The sequence below is a fragment of the Patella vulgata genome, chromosome 5, assembly GCF_932274485.2.
Source record: "Patella vulgata chromosome 5, xgPatVulg1.2, whole genome shotgun sequence".
Lineage (NCBI taxonomy): Eukaryota > Metazoa > Mollusca > Gastropoda > Patellidae > Patella > Patella vulgata.
In genome coordinates this window covers 9,441,891-9,456,601 of record NC_065883.2, presented here as the reverse complement: position 1 = coordinate 9,456,601, position 14,711 = coordinate 9,441,891, and the positions used below count along the sequence as shown (strand labels likewise).

Below are 14,711 nucleotides of genomic sequence, written 5' to 3'. Positions count from 1 at the left end.
AACGATTGTTATGTTTATTCTGTATTAAGAAATCATGAATAAATAAATTAAAATATAAAAAAAAACCTTTTTGTTTGACTTGACTTAACTTCTTACTGTTAGATGAAACTCTACGTGTTAGAATCTTGCCATGGCCGTTTTGATTTATATTGTAATAGTTGTCGTCCAGGAAAAAGTTAAAAATGAAATGAAATGAAATGAAATAGAGTTTAACGTCCTACTGTTCTGCTCCTAACCTGGGCTAATGAAGACGGGCATACGCCATACAGTGTGCTATGAGTGAAATTTTGCCCGGGCAGCGGCGCTACGGCCTACTCTTATATCGAATTCCAACTGCCAATGGATCTTTTACCTGCACGCCAATTTGTACACGGGACCTCGGTTTTTCGTCCAATCCGATCGACTAGACAGCTGCCCTTGTCAGGCCCTCCATCCTGCATCACTGACAAGGGGAAACCACGCCAGAAAATCTGGTAGAACTTTCTCGGCCAATGCAAGGATCGAACACCCGACCTCAAGGCTATCGAACCAGCGTCTTACCCACTTAGCCACGTGATCCGCGGAGAGAGTTAGAAAAATAAGGCCAGGACGAAAGCCAACTTTCTGAACCTTTCAAGGATTTTTAGAATATTCAGAACGAATGCACCCTCAGCCCCCTATCAAATTCAAATTAGACTAAAATTTCGTTTCATTTATTGTACAATGTAGACGTATTATCCAGTCGCCCTATCTGGGCGTTTTATGTGTGTGTTTGGGTGGGTGGGGGGGTGGAGGGGACGTTTTTGTTAGTTTTTCTGTTTAGGAGTGGGGTTTTTTTCCGGGTTTTTTCCCCCACTGCTAAAGACGCCTACGTTTTTTTTTATTGAAATGAATTTGAACCGTACGTTAGTCTCTGCAGTATTATAGACAAGATTATCCAGCCATGGGTTCTTTTACGTGCACGCCAATAGGTATACCAGACCTTGGTTTTTCGTCCCATCCGAATGTCTATACATTGTACCTTCACAGGCCATCCGACTTTTCTCGGCCAATGCAGGGATCGAACACGGGACGTCCCGGTTAGCGAGCCAGCGTCCTACGCAACGAGCCACCATGGGGCCCAGTTTTTATTGAACATGTTTTACAGGTAACTTCGTTTGTTGTCAGATCCGTGATATGTTGTACAATTCTACAGTTATTAATGGAACTACATAGTTACAATTTTTATACTTATTCTTTATACCCTAAGGATGACAGCTATTATTTTTGGTGCATGGCTAAAGCCAAACCCAATTTTTGTATCTGTGTGTCGTCTACAGGACGAAATTCTTAACAATCCCGTCTTGACAATTTGCATACACTTTCCTTATACCCGAAGGGTGATCCCTATTCTTTTGAGTGCATGCACAGTCGCCCCCCAGCCCTGCCCCGCCTTCCCCGCAGGGGCAGCGCCACGCCCACCTTTCTTTATGTGTCTGTGTGATGCCCACATGCACCAATTCTTATTAATGATCGCACTGGAACTAAGCACATTTATTCTTTATACAAGGACGGCAACTATTGGTTATGATGCAGGCCAAACCCCCAGGGGCGGTACAGCGCTCACTTTGTGTTATTATTTTGTCTGTTATTATTTTGTCTGTTATTATTTTGTCTGTTAATTCTTTACAGGCCGCAAGTATTAACAGAATTTATTCAAATTCGGCATGACCAATCATTTCAATAACAGGATTGTACTTATCTATATAGGCCTGTACAACTCACGTCTAGCCCCCAGGAACAGGGACATGCCCAATTTTTGTATTTATCGTCTTGGACCATATTGAAACTTGACATATATTCTTCCCTATAGCTTAAGGACGGCAACTGTTGATTTGGGTGGATATCTCGACCCTAGGGACAGAGCCACGCCAATTTATTATGTTTATCGCCTACAGACCGCAATTTTGAATGGATTATCTTGGCACTTGGTATATTAATTCCCTATGTCATAAGGACGGCAACACTATTGACTTTAGTGCATGACCCCACCTTCAAGGTTGAAAGTTCTATCATTCCCCCACCTCCCACCGCCCTCTTCTCACTTATCTTTTTTTAAACCACTTAATGTCCATTAGAATAATGAATAATATATGGTTGATTGTAGCTGCTTAAAGTGATATGTTTGATATAGGTAGAGTAATGATGCTTTGTTGCCAAAAAAAGCTAAGATGTTGTCTGGAATTGGGACCAGTTGCTTTAAGCTGTAGGGGGATTGGATGCCCGAATGGTTAGCACGAGCGCGCTGTACCAAAAGACCTGGTTTCGATTCACCGGTTGTACGTGACAAAGAGTAGGGTCGGATGTCCAACCTCGTGGGTTTTCTCCTGGTTCTCCGGTTTCCTCCCACTGCTAAAGATCACTACGCGCAAGTGAAGTATTGAAATAAAATGAACCATGTGTTAGTCCCAAAATGACCTAGTTTGTGTCAAGTGGACGTTAAACTCTCTTTCTCCTTCTATTTGGATAACTATCGTACTTCAAAAGATTGAACTTAAATATCTACATATACGCATATTAGATAGGCTAATGACTACACATTGTCTACACGAAATGAAATGAAATGAAATAGGGTTTAACGTCCTCCTGTTCTGCTCCGAACTGGGCTAATGAAGACGGGCATAAGTCATACAGTGTGCTAAGGGAGAAATTTTGCCCGGACAGTGGCACTACGGCCTACTCTTATATCGAATTCAAACTATCAAGGGATCTTTTACGTGCACGCCAATGTGTACACGGGACCTCTGTTTTTCGTCCCATCCGAACAACTAGACAGCTGTCCTTATCAAGCCCTCAGTCCTGCATCACTGACAAGGGGGAACTTATCTACACGAGAGGTAGTGGGGGTTTTAACGTCCACTTGACAGAAACTACACGTATATACTAGAACATTTCGGGACTAACATATGGTAGGGGTCTTTAGCAGTCATCGATCATGTTGTTGTTGTTTATTACAGATTTAACGTCCACTACATTAAATATGATATTATGGACAGGTTGATTTAATTAAATCATGAGAGATCAATCATGAACGATCATGACTTATACACACCAACCTAACAGCCCAGAAAGATGTCCACCACTCAGTCAATTCAAATCTGATTTCAGAAAAGAAAGGAGGTTCCTTTTTATATTTTATTGCATAGTTATACTGTATCAAATCTTAGTTATCATAATGATGAGATATCTGTTATTGATCTAAATATTCGCAATGGGACTTTTTAACATGTAAATGATACTTACAATTAATCCCATTCATAAAGGAGTGTTTGATTAATCCCATTCAATTTAGGTAATTTGTTAATCCCCTCACTACTATTGGATTATCTACTTTATCAACCTAACACCAATGTTGTCCTTGGTGACACGTGACATGGAATATATGTATATAAGTTAACTTTGAGTCTATCGTTAACATTCACTTTCTGTCTTCTTAGTTAACCCTTTAAACTTCCAACATGAGAGAAATCGTTCATATGCAAACTGGCCAATGTGGCAACCAGATCGGAGCTAAGGTAAGTTTAATATGCGACAGTCTTTGAAAGTAAATTGTTCATAAAAAATGTTTCCTTTCTGGTCAATGCTAAGTTGCAATCATTTCTGTTGACCGAGTCGCTTAACCAGGGAGCCACGGTGACTAAGTGCGTAAGATGCTGGCTCGCTAGACTGAAGGTCGCGTGTTCGATCCCTGCATTGGCCTAGAAAGTTCATCGGGATTTTCCGACGTTATTTCCCCTTGTCAGTGGTGCAGGACGGAGGGCCTGACAGGGACAGCTGTCTAGTCGTTTGGGTGGGACGAAAAACCGAGTTCCCGTGTATACAATGGCGTGCACGCAAATGATCCCTTGGCAGTTGGAATTCGATATAAAAGCAGGACATTATGCCGCTGCCCAGGCAAAATGTCCCTCATAGCACACTGTATGACGTATGCCCGTCTTCATTAGCTTTACCAGGGCATGATTTGCAAAGCTATTGTATATCCGCTGTAATAGCCAATAAATTTTATCGGAACTGGTATCTACTTTAAAACGAAATTCTAACAATATGTTTTTTTTATCTTTCAGTTCTGGGAAGTAATCTCTGATGAACATGGTATCGACCCAACTGGAACTTATCACGGTGATTCTGATCTTCAGTTGGAGAGAATCAACGTTTATTATAATGAAGCTACAGGAGGGAAATATGTACCCAGAGCTGTTCTCGTCGATTTGGAACCCGGTACCATGGATTCTGTACGATCAGGACCTTTTGGTCAAATCTTCCGTCCAGATAATTTTGTGTTTGGTCAGAGTGGTGCTGGTAATAACTGGGCTAAAGGTCATTATACAGAAGGTGCCGAGTTGGTTGATTCTGTTCTAGATGTGGTCCGTAAAGAAGCTGAAAGCTGTGATTGTCTACAGGGATTCCAGTTGACGCATTCCTTGGGTGGTGGAACTGGATCTGGTATGGGAACTCTCCTGATTAGTAAAATCCGTGAAGAATATCCAGATAGAATCATGAATACCTTCTCTGTCTGTCCTTCACCTAAGGTAAGGCGATTTTTAAATTTAATTCCCTTAAACAGCAGTGCATATCTGTTGTAATAAATATATCTGTTCAAATATGCCGCTTTTAAAAACCTGCATAGCTTTACCCATGACTGAAGCTCTATGCATTTCAAGGTCTGACGCTGGAGGTCGCGGGTTCGAGCCCGGTGTTGGCCGAGAAAGATCAACGTGATTTTCCGGCGTGGTTCTCCCTTGTCAGTGATGCTGGACGTAGGGCCTGACAAGGACATCTGTCTAGTTGTTTTGATGGTACGAAAGACCGAGGCCCTGTGTACATATTGTAGTGCACATAAATGATCCCTTTGCAGTTGGAATTCGATATATAGCACACTGCATGGCGTATACCCATCTTCATTAGCCTAGTCCGGACGTTAAACCCCATTTCATTTTTATTTCTTTTTGGGCATGAATGATTTTACCTTAATTAAATGTTCCCTCTGTTTTTATTTGTATTTATAATTTCAGGTATCAGATACAGTTGTTGAACCGTACAACGCTACACTCTCAGTTCATCAACTGGTAGAAAATACAGACGAGACCTACTGTATTGATAACGAGGCTCTCTATGATATCTGTTTCCGTACCCTCAAACTGACCACACCTACTTACGGTGACCTCAATCATCTGGTGTCTGCCACCATGTCGGGTGTGACCACCTGTCTACGATTCCCTGGTCAACTGAATGCTGATCTACGTAAACTAGCTGTCAACATGGTACCTTTCCCACGTCTACATTTCTTTATGCCAGGTTTTGCTCCCCTCACCTCTCGAGGTTCCCAGCAGTACCGAGCTCTCACTGTACCCGAACTCACCCAGCAGATGTTTGATGCCAAGAACATGATGGCTGCCTGCGATCCTCGTCATGGACGTTACCTTACAGTAGCTACCATGTTCAGAGGTCGCATGTCCATGAAAGAGGTGGATGAACAGATGTTGAACGTTCAGAATAAAAACAGCAGCTACTTTGTTGAATGGATTCCCAACAATGTAAAAACAGCTGTCTGTGATATTCCACCAAGAGGTCTGAAGATGTCAGGAACATTTATTGGTAACAGTACAGCTATTCAGGAACTGTTTAAGAGAATATCTGAACAGTTTACAGCTATGTTCAGACGAAAGGCTTTCCTCCATTGGTATACTGGAGAAGGTATGGATGAGATGGAATTTACGGAAGCTGAATCTAACATGAATGATCTGGTATCTGAATATCAACAATACCAGGATGCTACAGCTGAAGAAGAAGGAGAATTTGATGAAGAAGAAGGCGAAGAAGAAACATAAATAGAAGATACGCAAATCTTATTAATAGAAATATTTAAATTATTACAAATTATTTTAATCATTGTTATGTTTATTCTGTATTATATAAATCATGAATAAATAAATTAAAATATATAAAAAAATCTTTTTATTTGAATTAGGTTGACTAAACAGGTGATCGGTTTCAACTTACCACTGTTAAATGAAACTCGACGTGTTAGATTCTTGTCATGACCGTTTGGTTTTATATTGCAATAGTTGTCGTTCGGGATAAAGTTAGAAAAATAAGGCAAAGATGAAAGCCAATTTTCTGAACCTTTCAAGATTTTAATATATTCAAAACGAATGCACTATTAGTCTCCTCTGGGCCGGCGGAAGCAATTCGCCTAGGCCGCCTAGGCCCCGTAGCTCTTGGAGATCTAGATCGTCGGAGACGCTTTCTAAGCGATTTCTGACTAATAAAATTACTCAGCAATGAAGTGAAATTTATTTCATTTTAACTCCCTTACCATAAAAACAAAATCTGTGGTGGTTTAATCCTGTGATGCTGACTTGACTAATATATGCATAATGCATGATGAAACTTACAATGTATCTTTATTATTTTTAGCTTATGGACACTCTAGACTAGAGGTCACAATTGTCATCCAATTTTGATGAAACTTGAAATGTATATTTGGTTCCTTTCCATATTCGCGCATATCTGATTGTTACTTTCTGGATTATAGCCCCTGATTGTACGAAAAATCTCGTTTTTAGCTTGTGATCCCTTTAGAGGTTACAATTTTTATCCGATTTAAAAGGCATTCGAATATATCACCGTTACACCATAATTACGGCTGAGTTTACATTTCCTGAAAATGAGACCGTGCTGCCCGACAAAATGGCAACTCCCCTAAAAGCATATAATATTCAGTTTAGATCTAAATATTAAGGCCATCTGCAGATTTCGCCAATTAAGGCCATCTGCAAATTTCGCGAGATGTAAACAGGGCTAGCGCAAACCCTAACCAAAGATCTAGCCCTTACCCTTACTCACAATCCTCTGCAACAATCACTTGCCCTAACCCTGTTTACATGCCGTGACCTTGACGAAATCTGCCAGTAGCTTTAACAATAGGATCTGATCGTAATACCAAGGTTGTAGACCATCCAGCGGTTCGAATTTGTTATCCAATTTTGATGAAATTTAAAATATATATTTACTAGAAGAATGCCCGGCTTCGCTCGGGGGTCATAACTCCGAAACCGGAAGTGTAGACTAACGCCACCTGGCCTATGTTACTTCCCGGTCCGAGCTACCCCTATACCCCAAATTTCAGACTCGGGGCAGACCTAGTGTAGCCGCCAACCCCGAACAGACAGACTAACAGACAGACAGACAAACGACAGTCACAAATATTAGTATAGATAGATATCCCAAAGACCTGGGTTTCTTCGATATTGGCTCGTATTGGACCGTGACTTTCTGAATTCTGATCCCCTGATTGTAGGAACATCACGTTTTTAGTTTACGGGCCCGCTAGAGGTTATAATTTGTATCTTATTTTCAAAACTGAAGGATAAGATAGCCCTTTTGATTTAACCTCTTCCCCCGTCAATTTCTTACAAAATGTGGGCATATCTTGCATGGCAATCGCTTGTTTCAACTGGCCATAGCAGTGAATTATTTGATGGATAAGGGGCACAAGGAAAGAGTATACATAAAACTCTATCCCGTCGTTTTCCTAATTACCTAATATGTCATAGATACAACAGAAATGAGATGGACATGAAATAAAGATTGACCGTTCAGTTATCCATCGCGACCCTCGCAACCGCGTGTCTCTTAACCCTGGGAACAGTATAGAGCATAGCAGGGTTTTCTTCTTCTGAAAATAGAAGTCTTACTTCTACTCACTTCTATGTTAAATTCAAGCCTTTTTGTTTTTAAAAGAATAGTTACTTGTGTGCAACAACCTGGAGAAAAGGGTACTTGCGGCCAAAAAATTTGGGGGGGGGGGGGCTAAAGCCCCAGCCCCCCACCCAGCCCCCCTACTCCGCCGGGCCTGCTCCTATCAAATTGAAATTAGACTACAATTTCGTTTCGTTTATTGTACAATGTAGACGTATTATCCAGTCGCCCCTATCTGGATGTGTTATGTGTGTGTTGGGGCGGGGGGGGGGGGGGTATTAGTTTTTCTGTTTAGGAGTTGGTTTTTCCGGCCCCCCCCCCCCCACTGCTAAAGACGCCTACGTTTTTTTTTTATTAAAATGAATTTGAACCATATGTTAGTCTCTGAAGTATTATAAACAATATTATCCAGCCATGGGTTCTATTACGTGCACGCCAATATGTATACCAGACCTTGGTTTTTCGTCCCATCCGAATGTCTATACGTTGTACCTTCACAGGCCATCCGACTTTTCTCGGTCAATACAGGGATGGAACACGGGATCTCCCGGTTAGCCAGACAGCGTCCTACCCACCGAGCCGCCATGGCTCCCCGTTTTAATTACACGTGTTTTACAGGAGGATTCGTTTATTAATAAAGGGAGGTAAATGTAGTTAAGGGAAGGCTTCAGACCACAGGTGACTTCGTTAGTTGTCAGTTCTGTGATATGTTGTACAATTCTACAGTTATTAGTGGAACTATATAGTTACAAATTTTATACTTATTCCTTATACCGTAAGGATGACTGCTATTATCTTTGGTCCACGGGTAAAGCCACGCCCAAATTTTGAGTGCCACCTACAGGCCGAAAGTCTTAACGTTTCGTCTTGAAACTGTTGCATCCTTTTTCCTTATACCCGAAGGATGATTCCTACTTTTTTGGTGCATGCCCAACCCCAAGGGCCAGAGCCAAATCCATTTTCTTTGTACGTCTTTGTGTTGCCCATGGATCGCATTGGAACTTGACACATTTATTCTTTTTACAAGGACGGCAACTATTGGTTATTGTGCATGCCCAACCCCGGGGTGTGGTGCCACGCTAACCTTTTGTTTCTATTTTGTCTTTAAATTCTCAACAGGTCGCAAGTATTAACAGATTTTATTCAAATTCGGCATGACCAATCATTTCAATAACAGGATTCTACTTATCTATATAGGCCCGTCCATCCTCCGTGCAATCCCCAGGGAAAGAGCCACGCCAAATTTTTTGTGTTTATCGTCTTGGACCATATTGGTCCACAATTCTAAATGGATTATCTTGAATGAGAGTTCTATTAGCCCCCCCTCCATTTTCTCACCGATCTTCTTTTAAACCACTTAATGTCCATTAGAATAATAAATAATACATGGTTGATTGTAGCTGCTTAAATTGATATGTTTTTTATAGGCAGAGTAATGATGCTTTGTTGCTAGAACAGCTAAGATGTCGCCTCGAACTAAAACTAGTTGTTTTAAGTTGTAAGCGGTACTCAGGTCGACCTTTTTCAGATGCATTCAGTTGTTACCAGTAACTCCCAGTTGCCGAAACGCCAGTTGCTCCCAGTTGCCGAAACGCCAGTTGTTCCCAGTTGACGAAAACGCCAGTTGCTCTCAGGTGCCGATACGCCAGTTGTTCTCAGTTATAAGGTAGACATTTAAGCCCGACTAAAAAAAATTTCAATAATTCTCGTTGGATATCTTTGTAGCATATCGTTTGATTGCGTATGGTTTTCATTTTGCCAGTAAGATTGTAATGTTGTCCCTTTGATTCACAGTACAAAATGTTTGGATAATTTTCCTACTTCAAAAGAATGAACTTGAATGTTAGATAGGCTATGACTACACATTGTTTACACGAGAGATAGTGGGGGTTTAACGTCCACTTGACAGAAACTACACGTATATACTAGAACATTTCGGGACTAACATATGGTACAATTTTATTTGAATAATTCGCTTGTACGTAGAGGTATTTAGCAGTGGGGGTGAAACCCCAAGGACCCGTAGAAAACCCACGATGTTAAGCGGGTAACCCTACCCCTTGTCACGTATAAGCTTGAGACCAAATCACTTAGCACAATGGCAGACCTGGGGCCTGTTTCACGAAATTTGAACTAAGCTAAAATCCATATTTAAGTAAATTGATTGGATAAAATTAGATTCTGCATTTTAGTGTTTTGCCAATCAAAATTGAAGTATCTACTAAAATTTTGATTTTATCTCTAGTTAAGATTTCGAGAAACAGGGCCCAGTGATAAAAACCACTCGAACACTCGCGAACACCTACGAATGTCTGGTAATCAACTTGCAAGCATTGCGAATTGGTGGCGAATTTTACTGGTAAGCCCATTAGCATATTCGGCACCCAGGAGTTCCTATCATCAATCATTTTGTCATTTTGTAGCCATATGGCTCCTACAACTTATCAACCCGCCCACCAACAAAATATTTTGTTGATGAATTTTGTACCCAAATACGTACAATGTAACCACAAGACACTCTGCATGTGCACTGATATCTTCCTCTCCAGGCTGATGTCAATACATCGTGGTAAGCCTAATGCCAGGCCATCTTCGCGTCATAGTTTTTACTGAAATTGTCTCGTCTGTTTTGCTGCCAGTCCTTCTGATTTCAAGGTGAGTAATACTTCCATAAATAAGTTTATTTTACCTGCTTCAATAACGTATACAGCATTCTAATGTGTGGCCTATGTATTTTGTGCACTGGACAGAATTATTTATGTGTAGCCATATGGCAACAGTGTAACTTATAGTTATGTATAGACTGTAACATTTGGTAACATTGTGCAACAAAGTACTGTAAAGTACTATACAGTTTTATAAGGTATTAAATAATAAATAACATGTTTTTGACATTTTCAGAATTGGATCATGTCATTTGCTGCTCACACCTTTTATGGAAGACGCGCTAAGGCAGTAGTGCCTGTTTCTGGTGACACATCTGTGGACGAAGATGTCACAGATAGTGAGAACGAGGATGAATTTCAACCTGAAACAGCCAATGAGGATACTTCATCTGACGACGATGGTGATAATAATGATGATGAAGTAGAACATGATGGTGATTATAATGATGATGAAGTAGGACATGGTGGTGATAAACATACGGGTTCCAGTAGAAGCCCCGAATATTATTAAAGCTTACAACAAACATATGGGTGATATGGCCACCACCCTATACAGAACCCCTCTCCGAACGAAATGAAATGAAATGAAATGGGGTTTAACGTCCTACTACTGTTCTGCTCCTATTCTGGGCTAATGAAGACGGGCATACGCCATACAGTGTGCTATGAGGGAAATTTGCCCGGGCAGCGGCACTATCGCCTACTCTTATATAGAATTACAACTGCCAAGGGATCTTTTACGTGCATTCCAATGTATACACGGGACCTCGGTTTTTCGTCTCATCTGAAGGACTAGACAGCTGTCCTTGTCAGGCCCTCCGTCCTGCATCACTGACAAGGGGGAACCACGCCGGAAAATCTGGATGAACTTTCTCGGCCAATGCAGGGATCGAACACTTGAATAATGTACGCAAATGTTTTGTGGACTTTCATACAATCAATTGAATGTTAAAAGTATTCAAGTCATGTGTTTCATGAATATTGTTAGTTTCCCTCTGATATTTAAAGCCTTTTTATAATAAAGTTTTTCAGTACCAAATTAAGCAATGTGGCCATTTGTCACAAACACATATTATGTGAAATACACATTGTTGCCATATGGTTACATGCCCAAATTTAGTCAAAAATGCAAATTTTTGAAATGTTCAACCAAAAATGTAATGTATTACTCCCAAACGTTACTCTATACAAAGGACATAATTTTCCTACCACTATTTCAACAAGTGACACAAAGAGGGTTAAATTAATGGGACTTTTTATCATGTAAATCACATTTGCAAGTAATACCATTGAAAAAGGAGTGCTTGATTAATCCCATTCTATTTTGGTAATTTGTTAATCCCCTCACTACTAATGGATTATCTACTTTATCAACCTAACACCAATGTTTTCCTTGGTGACACGTGACATGGAATATATGTATATAAGTTAACATTGAGTCTATCTTTAACATTCACTTTCTGTCTTCTCAGTTAACACTTTAAACTTCCAACATGAGAGAAATCGTCCATATGCAAACTGGCCAATGTGGCAACCAGATTGGAGCTAAGGTAAGTTTAATATGCGATAGCCTTTCAAAGTAAATTGTTTATAATATATGTTTCCTTTCTGGTCAACGCTAGGCTGCCACCATATCAGTTGTCCGAGTCGCTTAACCAGTGAGTCACGGTGGTTAAGTGGGTAGGACGCTACACTGGGTGTCGGGTGTTCGATCCCTGCATTGTTCTAGAAAGTTCATCTGGATTTTCTGACGTTGTTTCCCCTTGTGAGTGGTGCATGGGGGAGGGCCTGACAAAGACAGCTATCTAGTCGTTCGGGTGGGACGAAAAAACGAGTTCCCGTGTATACATTGGCGTGCACGTTCAAGATGCCTTGGCAATTGGAATTCGATATAAGAGTAGGCCATAGTGTCGTTGCCCAGGCAAAATTGCCCTCATAGCACACTTTATGGCGTATGCCCCTCTTCATTATCCCAGTAGGAGCAGAACAGTAGGACATTAAACCCCATTTCATTTCATTTCGTTTAACCATAGCGTGATCTGCACAGCTATTCTATATCCACTGTAATAGCCGATAACATATATCGGAACTGATATTTACTTAAATACGAAACTCTAACACTATGGCGTTTTATCTTTCAGTTCTGGGAAGTAATCTCTGATGAACATGGTATCGACCCAACTGGAACTTATCACGGTGATTCTGATCTTCAGTTGGAGAGAATCAACGTTTATTATAATGAAGCTACAGGAGGAAAGTATGTACCCAGAGCTGTTCTCGTCGATTTGGAACCCGGTACCATGGATTCTGTACGATCAGGACCTTTTGGTCAAATCTTCCGTCCAGATAATTTTGTGTTTGGTCAGAGTGGTGCTGGTAATAACTGGGCTAAAGGTCATTATACAGAAGGTGCCGAGCTGGTTGATTCTGTTCTAGATGTGGTCCGTAAAGAAGCTGAAAGCTGTGACTGTCTACAGGGATTCCAGTTGACCCATTCCCTGGGTGGTGGAACTGGGTCTGGTATGGGAACTCTCCTGATCAGTAAAATCCGTGAAGAATATCCAGATAGAATCATGAACACCTTCTCTGTCTGTCCTTCACCTAAGGTAAGGCGATTTTCAAATTTAATTCAATTAAACAGCTTGGCATATCTGTTATGATGTTTTTTATGCCGTTTTTAAAAACCTGCATAGCTTTACCCATGACTGAAGCTCTGTGTATTTTATAGTCCGACATATGTCACTCTTAGGGCTTGAGGAGCGTTGCAGGGCGAAGGGCATGAAAAGGACAGGTGCCTAGTCGTTGGGGTGGGACAAAAATCTAGGTCCCGTGTACACGTAGGATTGCACGTAAAAGATCCCTTGGCAGTTGGAATTCGATATAAGAGTACGGGTCGGACGTTAAACCCCATTTCATTTTCATTTCTTTTTGAGTATGAATGATTTTATCTTGATCAAATGTGCCCTCTTTTTAACCATCTTATTAACTGTTTTTATTTGTATTTATAATTTCAGGTATCAGATACAGTTGTTGAACCGTACAACGCTACTCTCTCAGTTCATCAACTGGTAGAAAATACAGACGAGACCTACTGTATTGATAACGAGGCTCTCTATGATATCTGTTTCCGTACCCTCAAACTGACCACACCTACATACGGTGACCTCAATCATCTGGTGTCAGCCACCATGTCTGGGGTGACCACCTGTCTTCGATTCCCTGGTCAACTGAATGCTGATCTACGTAAACTAGCTGTTAACATGGTACCTTTCCCGCGTCTACATTTCTTTATGCCAGGTTTTGCTCCCCTCACCTCTCGAGGTTCCCAGCAGTACCGAGCTCTCACTGTACCCGAACTCACCCAACAGATGTTTGATGCCAAGAACATGATGGCTGCCTGCGATCCTCGTCATGGTCGTTACCTTACAGTAGCTACCATGTTCAGAGGTCGTATGTCCATGAAGGAGGTGGATGAACAGATGTTGAACGTTCAGAATAAAAACAGCAGCTACTTTGTTGAATGGATTCCCAACAACGTAAAAACAGCTGTCTGTGATATTCCACCAAGAGGTCTGAAGATGTCAGGAACATTTATTGGTAACAGTACAGCTATTCAGGAACTGTTTAAGAGAATATCTGAACAGTTTACAGCTATGTTCAGACGAAAGGCTTTCCTCCATTGGTATACTGGTGAAGGTATGGATGAGATGGAATTTACGGAAGCTGAATCTAACATGAATGATCTGGTATCTGAATATCAACAATACCAGGATGCTACAGCTGAAGAAGAAGGTGAATTTGATGAAGAAGAAGGCGAAGAAGAAACATAAATAGAAGATACGCAAATCTTATAATAGAAATATTTAAATTATTACAGATTATTTTAATCATTGTTATGTTTATTCTGTATTATATGGTGGCTGATTGATATCATGTCGGGGTGTCGTGGTGTCGCCCGTGATGTCGGGTTGTCGGGTTGTCGCCTTATAAAAGGCGACACCACAACATCACAACATGATACCAATCAGCCACCATAGTATTATGTAAATCATGAATAAATAAATTAAAATATAAAAATATTTTTATTTGACTTATGTGGGTGGTTTCAACTTCTCAATGTTAGATTCATGCCATGGCCGTTTTGATTTATATTGTAATAGTTGTCGTCCGGAATAAAGTTAGAAAAATAAGGCCAAGATGAATGTAAATTTGGGAATATTCTTAGACTACAATTGCGGTTGGTTTATAGTTTAATGCAGACGTATTATGCCGCCACGTGGGGTGGGTGGATGGGTGTGGGTACGAGTGCGTGTTAGATATTCTTGT

General features: G+C 40.8%; 2 pseudogenes; both read left to right on the top strand.

The window, feature by feature from the left end:
- The first annotated feature begins 3,476 nt into the window (after positions 1-3,476).
- LOC130012970 (tubulin beta chain-like) lies at positions 3,477-5,852 on the top strand (annotated as a pseudogene).
- Positions 5,853-11,847: 5,995 nt separating this feature from the next.
- Positions 11,848-14,215, top strand: LOC126822447 (tubulin beta chain-like; annotated as a pseudogene).
- The last annotated feature ends 496 nt before the right edge of the window (positions 14,216-14,711 follow it).